Consider the following 12,683-nt stretch of genomic DNA (forward strand, 5'->3'; position numbering starts at 1 on the left):
AGCCTGTCGAAGTAGCTTCTGGGCATGACGCCATTTGCGGGGTCACGCTCGTAGGAGATCCACTTCTCTCTCATGCGTATAGGCAGCTTCCTCTCTATGGCGGCGACAGTTAAGTGGTTTTTGATAACATCCTCCATCCCAAGGTCCTTCAAGTCATACAGTGCGGTTTCCACTGCCTGGACCAGGTCGATCATTGGCCTAGGCTGGTTACTCCGTACTGCAGGCACTTCTTCCAGACCTTTTAGGATCAGACTTGCGGTTGCGCTCCTGTCCCCAAAGCGGTTGTCCAGGAGTCTGAAAACATCATCTGCCATTCTGCAGCGTTCCAGCCCGAGTTTTTTCCTCAGAGGCTCTTCCACACTGTCCAGCAGGTGGTATAGCTTGCATACAGGCAATCCTGAGGGCTCGGCTAATGCCTGGAGGTCCTCCCAGTTATCCCGCCAGCGCCAATAGGTCCTTCTGTCTCCACAGAATTTGGGCAGATTTATGGCGGCGAGCTTGATTCTTGGTCAGGCCCCCTGGTGGCCTCTGTGGTGAGCGAGACCTTCCTGCGTTGCGCCCCAGTGTGGCGCGGTCACCTCGTGACTGAGGCATGATAGTGAGGTTGGCACGATGATTAAAATGGGGTTCGCTGCCGGGTTGTCTCACCCGTGGGGGTGAACACCCCCCGATATACTGGAGAGGCCCACTTCTTGCTGGCTCTGCTCCAAGCTGGTGATGGGCGGCGTTAGAGGCCTCCTCATGGCTCCCGAGAGGCAAGGGAGGGTTTCTATAAGTGCCCTCTGCTCAACTGCTGTCATGCAGAGGAGATGAAGAGTGGACGTGAAGAACCGCACTTTTGTCGTCGGCGGACGGGGAAGGGTTAGCTTCGGCGGCAAGTTGCAGGACATCGTTTCTCCAACTCAGCTACGTTGGGATTCGGAAGAAGGTATCTCCACTCCCTTGCTATCTGTTCGAAGGCGTTGAGTCTCGTCTCCAATTTGTTCCCCTCCAACGCTCTCTTGTTTTTGGGTGCCCATTGCATGCTGAGTCTCTTTGTCTCTTCCAAGGCCTCCTCGAACTCCACTTCGAGGGGGCCTAACTTCGGTTGAACAAAGCGGGACCACACCTCAGAGAAGATCCTCTTCTCCAGTGCCGCTTTCCTCTGTTTACTCGCATCCTTCTTTGCTGTGGCGTCGGCTATCACGGTAGCATGTGCGGTTCCATCGGCCTCTTCCAATGCTCCAAGATAGTCTCCCGTTGTGTCAACGAGCTTGGCAAACTCTACGTGAAGAGCTTTCTTGTTGCTGACCAGCTCCGCTGGCGAAGCAGTGTCAACATTGTCTGCTACCTGGTTGGCTCTCTTTGTGAAAGCCGACTGCGCCGCAATACGCCTCTTCTTCAGCTCTTCCACATCTACACCCTCCATCTTGTCCCAGTCAGCCACTGCCCCAACTGGAGCTCCTTTCGCGGCTGGGTCACTGGTCGCAGGCAGTAGTGAAAATGGAGTTAACAGTCTGAAGCACAGTTGTACAGTTGGCTTGTAGCAGTGTGGTTTTAATGACACTGTCCCCAGCAGGGGTTAGTGACGGGAATGTACGGTGGGTTGAAACACAGCTTCGCTTTACTCACTTGCAGCCTGTCCACAATGTGAGTGAGCAATGCAGAAAAGGGTTGGTAAGCACCGTTACGGCTTCACTTTCAGCAGAACAGTCCACGGCATGAAGGAGCAATTAGAAGACGGCAGGTTGAGACACGGTTTCTTAACCCTTTCAGTGCCACGGACGACATATCTCGTTTTATCAGCCCCCCTGTTTAGTGCCCACGACGACAAATATCGTTTTATTGTTTTATTAGCGAACTGAAATCATATTTCATCAACGAGTCTCCCGTTGGTACACCAGCCCCTACAGGAGCTCAGAATGGAAAAAAGCGCCCCCTATCGTCTATCCCTGTGTAACTGCAGGTCAGTCGCTTAGACTGACCTGGGATCTGTAGATATGTAGAGGCGGAGCCAGCTGGCTCCTTGTGCTGGCAAGAAGTCTGATCAACATGGAAGTCATCGCGGGACGGGAATCAGCCTGGAATATATATTCACAGCAGCTAATAATCAATCAATAAGCGTGATCGATATTTGGAATGACGATCAGGAATTGGAATAATCTTTTTGGAGAACATCTGATCTGAGGTAAGGAATCTATTTTACCAGTCTTGGGATAATCAGAGTTGTATTCGCTGAGATCTCAGCGTTTGCCCTATGTGTGATGTGTCTGTGTGTGCGCGATCGCTGATGAGGAAATAAGATAATCGATTTTTCAGCTTGCGTCTATAGCGTGCATATGTACACATTTACTATCGATAATCTAGCGTTTATTTGAAAACAATTCATAAATAGGCCGAAAAATGACAACGTTTTTGTGTATTCTAGAATATTCCAGTAAATGTCTTTTATCATGGAATCTTTATATTTTCCTTGAAAACGAGGGCTTTTCAAAATGCTTAATTGTGAAAATGAACCGATAAAAAAACAATCTGCTTCGACAATGTTGACTGCAAACGAGTCATTGATAAAGCGACGGGCAGATTAGACACATAGCCATAATTTAAAACATAGATTAGGCGTTTTTAACGCTAACATTGAAGTGGATGGTGGCATTCAACGGGTAAATCAAGGTTAAGCAAGGGCTCTGAAAGTGTTAAGGTCAGTGCATCAATAGTACAGTTCACGGTGTGAATAAGCAATTCACAGACGGTAGGTTGAAACACGGTTACTTTAGGCTAGTGCATCAATAGTACAGTTCACGGTGTGAATAAGCAATTCACAGACGCTAGGTTATAACATGGTTACTTTAGGTCAGTGCATCAATAGTACAGTTCACGGCGTGAAGGAGCAATTCGAAGACGGTAGGTTGAAACACGGTTACTTTAGGTCAGTGCATCAACAGTACAGTTCACGGCGTGAATAAGCAATTCACACATTACTTTGAAGCATAGCTTAAGTTGGTACGCCAACAATAATGTCCACGGCGTTAGAGCAGTAATACAATTGATAGGTTGAAGCACAGCCAAGGCATTGGTGCCTCACCAATACTGTCCACGGCGTGAATAAGCAACGCTTATATAATAACCTGCGTTGATGCTTGGCTGGTTGGTATTGCTATTACGACGAGCAAAGCCTATCGGCGTTGGATAAAGTCATTTAGCTAGCCACGCTAGCTTCCTTCCCTGGTTGGCAAGCAGCTAGCAGTGTTAGCATTGGTTGGCTAGCGGCTAGCAGAGTTAGCATTCGGCGTTGGATAAAGTCATATAGCTAGCCACGCTAGCTTCCTTCCCTGGTTGGCAAGCAGCTAGCAGTGTTAGCATTGGTTGGCTAGCGGCTAGCAGAGTTAGCATTTGGTTGGCTAGCGGCTAGCAGAGTTAGCATTTGGTTGGCTAGAGGCTAGCAGAGTTAGCATTTGGAATACGGTGATTCCACTCAGGAAAAACAGTCAACATTAGCGTTTGCACTTCCCTTGAGCTGAATGCGTCCTCCCGATGTACCATGTCGTGTGTGTGGGAGCAGGGAGGTGCATGTCACTTTGTCACCAGTGGTGGTGGGTGTGTCTCTCTGGAGGTGTGGGAAGAAGGGTAATTAATATCACCTGTGTCTGGGAACCACTCAGTGTTTGTTTGTTACAGAGAGAGGGTGAGGCAGGGTGCCTATATTTCTGTTGACGGCATTACGTTACCCAGTTACTATCGAAATCATAACATCTGCAAGAGCATGTAACCGAAGGCTAAAATAAACACCCTTGAATTGCAGCTACGGACTCAGGCTCATTCATTGGACTCGCGTGTCGGACAGATCTCCCTGCCCAAGCCCTCTCAGCTGCGTTTTACTTGTCACTTTAAAATAGTCGCGTTACATTGTCAACAGAAAGGCTACGGATCCCATGTAGCGCTTCGCTGGATTTGCGCATAGAACGATGGACCACTCAGCCACTTTGGATGTAAACCGTGAGTAAAGGAAAACACACAACGGAATGAATGACAGCACGGCAGCGCACGGCAGCGCAACAGGTCAGTTCATTCATACTGTGTCTACGGAATGAGTGGATCGCTCGTTTACGCACATCAAGTGGTGGACGTGGATAATGGATTATTGACGTGTTTATTTCTGTTGCTCGACTACTATTTGATTGCTTTCATGAATGGAAAGTAGCGAAGCTGGATGTCAACATGAGCAAATCAAATGTCGGTGAATTAAATGCTGGTTCAAATGTCGGTGAATTAAATGCTGGTTCAGATGCCCATGGATTAAATGCTGGTTCAAATATCAGTAAATTAAATGCTGGTTCAGATGTCTGTGGATTAAATGCTGGTTCAAATGTAATTGGAGCTGATGATGCAATTGTTAAAAGAAAACGGAAATTCACTGAAAAGGCCTTGGTGAATGAAATTGATAAACGTCAGACAGCCCGCCATGCAAAAGTGAATAAAATAAAGGGTGTCATCACTGCTTTGAAGGAGCTCATGGTGAATGATGAGAATGCTTTACAGGTGCAAACTCAGCTGGCTATTTTGATACAGTTGCATGACGACACAATTTCACTGCATAATTCACTCATGACTTTGGTATCTCAGGAGGAGCAGCATAAACAAAATGCATGGTTTACAAGCGTCAACCAATATAACAAAGGATTTATAGAGGATGTGGAACAATGGCTCTCTGAAAATGACAGACTGGCCTCAAAACATGCAACAAGGGACATGGATACTCATGACGAGGAGTCTAAAGATCCTCCAGGCTTGGGGTTGGATGAGCTACAGCTTAACAAAATGTCCTCAGACATGGAGCAGGATGTCTTGTCTGGAAAAATGCAGGATGGAAAAATGCAGGATGGAATTCTGCCAAGTGACAGCATCTCAAATATTGGAAAAAGAGGACATGGTTCACAATCTAGGTCCTCCATGATTTCAAGCTCCTCTACTTCTTCCTGTGTCAAAGTAGAAGCCAAAATGGCTGCTCTCCTTACGCGTCAACGGTTGCTTAAGCACAAACAAGATCTGGATCAGCAGGAGGAGGAAATAAGGAAAAGGAAAGAGCTATTTGAACTTGAAGTGGAGATAGCAGCCTCACAGGCTATGATGGATGTATTTAGAACCTCAAGAAGCAATGTGAGTGGGAACACATCTAAAAAACCTGATGATAAACGCTGTTTCCATTTGAGCAGCATGGAGAGAGGAGCCCATGCTGTTCTCAATATTGATGTGGATTAATTTGTGCCTTGTGGCCGAGGAGAAGTTGATCATATACTCACATCCAATTCTCACTCCACTAAGCCAAATGAAAGAGAAAATATTGTGGATGTTGGATCTCGAATAGTCCACCAGAGACCACCCAGGCTGCTTGGGATGGCTCCTAATATGATGACTGGTGTCTCAACACCTCAGTTTGTGGCCGGTACACATGCTCATGTGCCAATCACAGATGAAAGTAATAACTTGTTGTCCATAATGGCAAGACAAAAACGAAATTACAGCTATGCTGGTGCAACAGCAGAATGTCTCATCTTTGCCAAACAGAGAGATCCAAGTGTTTGAGGGAGATCCTCTTCAGCACCATGCTTTTATGAGAACCTTTGAGTACAACATTGAAGAAAGGACAAGTGATGTAAGAGACTGTCTGCACTTCTTGGCACAGTACACCAGGGGGCAGCCACGAGAGCTAGTTAAAAGCTGTCAACAAATGCCTGCAGACAGAGGATATTACAAGGCAAAAGCTTTGTTGGAGGAACATTTTGGAAATGAGCAAAAGATTGCTGCAGCTTATTTGGACAAGGCTCTCTTTTGGCCAACGGTTAAGGTAGAGGATGTCAAAGCACTCCAAACTTATGGTCTCTTTTTGAGGGGATGTTGTAACGCAATGGATTACATACAGTACATGTCTGAGCTCAACATGCCTGCAAACATGCTGACAGTAATACAAAAGTTACCGTACAAGCTAAGAGACAAATGGAGGACGGTGGCTTGTGATATTCAAGAGAGGCGTCATAATAGAGCTACTTTTCCTGACATTGTGGATTTCATTGAGCGCCAGGTGAAAATTATATCTGATCCTGTATTTGGTAATATACAGGATATTCCAACCACAGTGCGAAGCAATGACTGCAGCAAAAACAGCCAACAGCGTCAATACAACAGAGGAAGTAGTTTTGCAACTACAGTCACTTCTGTGGAGGGAAAGGACTATATGCAAAAGGAAGGAGGCTCACTGGATGAAAATACCTGCCTGTGTTGTGAGGGTGAACATGTACTGGAGTTGTGCCCGCTACTAGAAAAGAGGGCACATGAGGACAAGATTGCCTTCCTGAGAGAGCACAGAATCTGTTTTGGCTGTTTGTGCAGAGGGCACATAAGTAAGGACTGCAGGAGGCGACTCTCATGTAAAGTATGTGGATACAGACATCCTAGCATGCTTCACATTTACCCGAAGGACAAGGAGGCAGAGAGAAAAAGGACAGTGGCAGCTGATACTGACACGGCAGTGGGCAGTGCTCTGGTAGCAGTGCAAACTAGTGGTCTCACTGGGGCCGGTGAGCAGGACTGCAAACTCCCCATAGTGCCAGTCAAGGTCAAGTCTAAAAAGGGCCGTACCATTGTGGAAACCTATGCTTTTTCGGACCAAGGAAGCTCAGGATCATTCTGCACAACAAACCTGATGGATAGACTGAATATCTCAGGAAGAGCAACTGAAATTCTCCTACATATTATGGGCCAGGAAAAGGTTGTGGGATGTTGCATTGTGTCAGACTTGGAGATAGCAGGCTTGGACAGTGGCCTCTACTATGACTTGCCAGACGTCTTCACACAGAAGAAAATGCCTGTCAGCAGGAGCAATATACCACGGCAGCAAGATTTGTGCAGATGGCCATACTTGCGTGGGGTACATCTACCTGAAATTGATGGAAACATTGAGCTTTTGATTGGCTTGAACGTACCTAGAGCTCTGGAGCCAGTAAAGGTAATTCCAAGTGAGGATGGAGAGCCGTATGCTGTTCAGACCAGGTTGGGATGGACTGTTAATGGGTCATTGTCTGGAGGAACAGATAATGGGTCATTGTCTGGAGGGGCAGACTGTGAACAACCTAGTATTACTGCTAACCATATCTCAGTCGTGAAATTGGATGAACTGTGGGAGCAGCAGTTTCAAATTGACTTCCCTCAGTGCAGCCATGACAAACAGCTGGGTCCATCAAGAGAGGATCGACAGTTCATGGAAATGGTTGAAAACACTGTTAAGCTTGTGGATGGTGAATACACCATTGGTTTACCTCTAAAGAACGGGGATGTGTGCATGCCTGACATTGTGAAGCCTAAGACAGAGAGACAAAATATGTATGAACAGGGAATGGAAGAGGCAAATAAAGTGAAGAGCCTTATGGAGCCTTATTCCAATCACATTCGAAAGCAACGGAAAGAGATCAAAGCTAATATGGAAGAAAACAAAATGAAGGAGAAACAATTAGAAGAAATCAAGGAACAGGTTGAAAAGGAGAAACAAGACCTAAGTAAAGGTCAAAGCACCCTGACCCTGGAACAAGCTGGAGTGGAACATGTCAAAATGGAGATATATCTTCAAAGGGAGACGATGCTATCCGTCTTAGAGGACATGAAGAAAGAAAGTAAAGCTATGGTTGAGGAAAAGGAACCACTGTACATGATCAAGTCGGAACTACAAAAGGAGTCAGACAACAACGATAATGTCCTCGGTGAGATAAGAAGAGAGAAGGAGGACCTGAGGGAATTGTCCGTCAGAGTTCAAAAGGATCTGCAGAACAGCATCAGCATTGCAATGAGAGAAAAACAACATCTAAAGAGAATGAAACCTGACACAGTGACAATGACGGAAGACATGAAGAATGAACGGAAGCAAAAGCTCATGGGGAAGAAACAACTATTTGAAAAGATCAAGAAGGACTTGGAACGAGAAAAAGAAGAACTTGATAGAATAAACAGGATGACAAGTGAAGAGACACTCGAATTAGAGTTCATAAAGTCTAACACCCAGAAACAACTTGGCATAATAGAACAGGAGGAAAAGGATTTGGAAAGGGACAGGAATGCCAGAAGTGGAACAGAATCGAGCGCAACTTCATGTCTGGAGACATCGTACGCATCATGGACGACTCTGCACCCTGCAACTCTTTGATCACGGGGAGAGTTGTTGGGGCTATTTGAGATAAGAGAGGACTCGTTCGACAAGTGAAGATCAAGACCAGGACAAGCTGTATGGACAGGCCTGTCACAAAGATTTATCTCCTTCTTACATTTACATTCATGTTACATTCAAGCCTACAATATGGCTCGTCAAGGCCTTGAATGCGACGTGGTGGACACAGGACACTGGACAAAAGTTTTATCAAAAATAACTATTTATTTACAACTAACTAAATGGACAGAAATAGTGGGAGCTGGGTGTTCCAGACTCCAAAGTTAAATAACAAAACTATAGGCAAAAGGAAGAACAAGCCGAATGTACAACAAAACAAAGAGAGCAGGTGAGACGCTGGAGAGCTGAGACCTCTCCTGTGAAGTGGGGGAGACTTGACAACTGCTCCCTGCACTGCATTTGTAGGGCGTGGTGCCTCATCACCACACCTGTGATGAATTAGAAGGGCGGCCATTTTAATAACAAAAACAGGAAGAAACAGTGTGTCAATTAAACCACCAATTAGTGACAGCACACTTAACCACAATGTGAATATGCACCACAGACAGTAAGTATCCCTCCACCATGTGAAAGTAATACGTAACAAGGAGGCTGATCAGACCTGACCTGACGTGACTTGACTTTGGACATGACGTTCAGTGTGGTAGTATAGATCACACTGTTTAGGCTCCGAAAGTTCTAGGATCTCTGGCCTACGGACACGTGACATATTCAACGGCGTTGACATTGAACTTTTTTCTCATCTTCAAGAACAAAAAGACATTGGACCGTTCATCTTGATTGTGGTTTGTTTGCACGTGTTACACATTGGGTTTTTCTGCTGTAATTATTATGTAGTAATAATTAGGGGCCGGTTTGTCCGGGCAGGGAGGTGCATGTTACTTTGTCACCAGTGGTGGTGGGTGTGTCTGTCTGGAGGTGTGGGACGAAGGGTAATTAATATCACCTGTGTCTGGGAACCACTCAGTGTTTGTTTGTTACAGAGAGAGGGTGAGGCACTGGCAGGGTGCCTATATTTCTGTTGACCGCATTACGTTACCCAGTTACCATCGAAATCATAACATCTGCAAGAGCATGTAACCGAAGGCTGAAATAAACACCCTTGAATTGCAGCTACGGACTCAGGCTCATTCATTGGACTCGCGTGTCGGACAGATCTCCCTGCCCAAGCCCTCTCAGCGGCTTTTTACTTGTCACTTTAAAATAGTCGCGTTACAGTGTGTATCCCTCCGTCTCGGTCCCACCTCAACGTTGAAACGATATCCCACGCGGGCACTTCCCTCTGCATTCCATCCGTCCGTCCCTTGGCGGCACGCGTCCGGTAAATAATTTTCCAATTATCGAGCAGTCACTGTCAATGTGTCAACTAAATATCCCCATTGGAAGGGCGTAGGCGAACGACTGAGAATAGGAACCAAAGGAAACGATTCCGACTTTGGAAGAATGGTGTTTATTTGGACTCCATGTCCAAACATTCAGTACTTTTAGACAACTGTATTGCCGTTAACACCAGGTGGCCAATTAACCAGCAGTTAGCTGGTAGCTAGCAGTCAGTAATTAGTAGCTAACTAACAGTTAGTCATTAGTAGTCGATAGATAGTCGATACATATTATTTACATATACAAAAGAAAGGGAAATAAACGGCATACATTAGCTTGTTATACATGTAAAATATAATTGCAGATATAAACGGTGCACGTTTCTCACCAACGCATGTTCCAAAGTGTGTCCACTAGGCGGCACCAGACAATAACTAACGCTTGCAATAAATGTCACTTATGAGAGTAATAATAATAATAATGAACCCTTTGTGGGAAAACGTAGGATAATTCTCCAGACATCATCAAGGAGCTTAGGGGCATACACTTTATCCATCTACATTATGACATCATCAAGGAGCTTGAGTCATACGCTGTATCCATCTACATTATGACATCATCAAGGAGCTTGAGTCATACGCTGTATCCATCTACATTATGACATCATCAAGGAGCTTAGGGGCATACACTGTATCCATCTACATTATGACATCATCAAGGAGCTTAGGGGCATACACTGTATCCATCTACATTATGACATCATCAAGGAGCTTAGGGGCATACACTGTATCCATCTACAGTATGACATCATCAAGGAGCTTAGGGGCATACACTGTATCCATCTACATTATGACATCATCAAGGAGCTTAGGGGCATACACTGTATCCATCTACATTATGACATCATCAAGGAGCTTAGGGGCATACACTGTATCCATCTACAGTATGACATCATCAAGGAGCTTAGGGGCATACACTGTATCCATCTACATTATGACATCATCAAGGAGCTTAGGGGCATACACTGTATCCATCTACATTATGACATCATCAAGGAGCTTAGTTGCATATCATTATATCCATCTACATTATGACATCATCAAGAGGCTTAGAGGCGTACACTGTATCAACCACGTCCTGGGTTTGATTTCGGGCTGCGATCTCTCTCTCTCTCTCTCTCTCTCTCTCTCTCTCTCTCTCTCTCTCTCTCTCTCTCTCTCTCTCTCTCTCTCTCTCTCTCTCTCTCTCTCTCTCTCTCTCTCTAATAATAATAATTAATTTAATTTATATAGCGCTTCTCAATAACCCGAAGTCGCTGACAATAGTCGGGAGCAAGAGTACAAACAAAGAAACAAAAGCAAAGAAACAAAAACAAAGAAACAACAAAGAAGCAAAAACAAATGGAACATGAGACCATGGGGGGAACAGGGAAGACAGCATGATAGCACAAAAAAGACTGGAGACAGACATCAATCAGGTTGGAGGGGGGGGGGGGGTTATGGGTGCGGGGGGTTGAAGGCAAGGGAGAACAGGTGGGTTTTGAGGCAAGCTTTGAAGGTGGAGAGTGTAGGGGAGTCTCTGATGGACTGGGGGAGGGAGTTCCAGAGTCGGGGTGCAGTACGAGAGAAGGCCCGATCTCCAAAGTTTTTAAGATTGGATGTCGGGAGAGTGAGGGAGGCAGTGGAGGAGGACCGGAGGGAACGGGTGGGGCGGTAGGGAAGAAGGAGATCAGTCAGGTAGGGGGGGGCCAGGCTGTGGAGGGCTTTGAAGGTGAGGAGTAGTGTTTTAAAGTTTATGCTGTGTTTGATCGGGAGCCAGTGGAAGGAGTGGAGGACAGGAGTGATGTGTTCGCGGGACCGGGTGTTAGTGAGGAGGCGGGCGGCTGAATTTTGGACCATTTGCAGTTTATGGAGGGAGCGGGAGGTGATACCAGTGAGGAGGGAGTTGCAGTAGTCCAGGCGGGAGGAGATGAAGGCGTGAATGAGGGATTCAGCAGCAGGGGGGGAGAGGCAGTGACGGATTTTTGCAATGTTGCGGAGGTGAAAGTAGGATATTTTTACGATGGAGCGGACGTGGGGGTCTCTCTCTCTCTCTCTCTCTCTCTCTCTCTCTCTCTCTCTCTCCAAAGATGAATCCAGCAACCCACAAACCCATGCACTGGATTTGGAAAAGCCAGGCTTACTGCTCTCTCTCCCCCACACCTTGGGAATTGAAGGCCAGACTGACTAAAGTCCTAGACCTAAAAAGACCCTGGGCAGCGAAGGCCAGACTGACTAAATGGTAAACAGGACTGCATTTATATAACGCTTTTATCCAAAGCGCTTTGCAACTTATGCTTCACATTCACCCCTTCACACACCGATGGTGGAGACAACCGTGCGAGGTACCAACCTGCTCATCTGGAGCAGTTAGGGGTTAAGTGTCTTGCTCAAGGACACTTCGACACTCTGCCGGGAGGAGTCGGAATCGAACCAGGAACCTTCTGATTACCAGACGACCACTCGACCTGTGAGCTACTGTGGCCCCTAAAACCCTAAACCTGGGAATAATAATTAAATTTTTTGTTAACCTGGCAACTTGACTCACTGCCTGGCATCTTATATTAATGAGATACACCACCTCTGCATTCCCCCAGGCTTCCACATTAGGTAAAGGATTTATGTACTGTTTAACATCCTTGTTGACATGTTTTTTTAATGACTTCATTATGAACTCAACAACCTCTCAATCTTCTAACCAACCACCAACCGCTTACTTCATTCCAGTGTTTTGTCATTTTCACACTGTGTAAAAAAAAAAAAAGAAGAAGAAAAATCTCCCTCTCAACAAGCCATGTACTCTTGTGAATCTTAAAATCTTTATTTTACATTTTCTTAAGCGGAAAGTTATCTGCCAATGAGGTGAGACACACACAAAGTCAACACAGTGGAATGGTGAATGGTTCTTTCCCATATGAATAAATTCCTCCAGTAACTCATGTTTGCAATCCCAGGTCCCTCTCAGCAGTGTTGGCTCTCGAGGTCCTTTCAGTGGTGTCTCTGCATTTGTCCTCCCAGACTTTTGCTGCAATTTACAAGGTCCTCAGGAACTTGGAAGGTCCGAGCCAGCAGATTCCCAGATGTTTTTCACCTGACCTGCTAGCGTCCACGTGTCAAAGTTGGGAGAAACATTG

Source organism: Notolepis coatsorum, assembly GCF_963971535.1.
Source record: "Notolepis coatsorum genome assembly, chromosome: 14".
Taxonomy (NCBI): Eukaryota; Metazoa; Chordata; class Actinopteri; order Aulopiformes; family Paralepididae; genus Notolepis; species Notolepis coatsorum.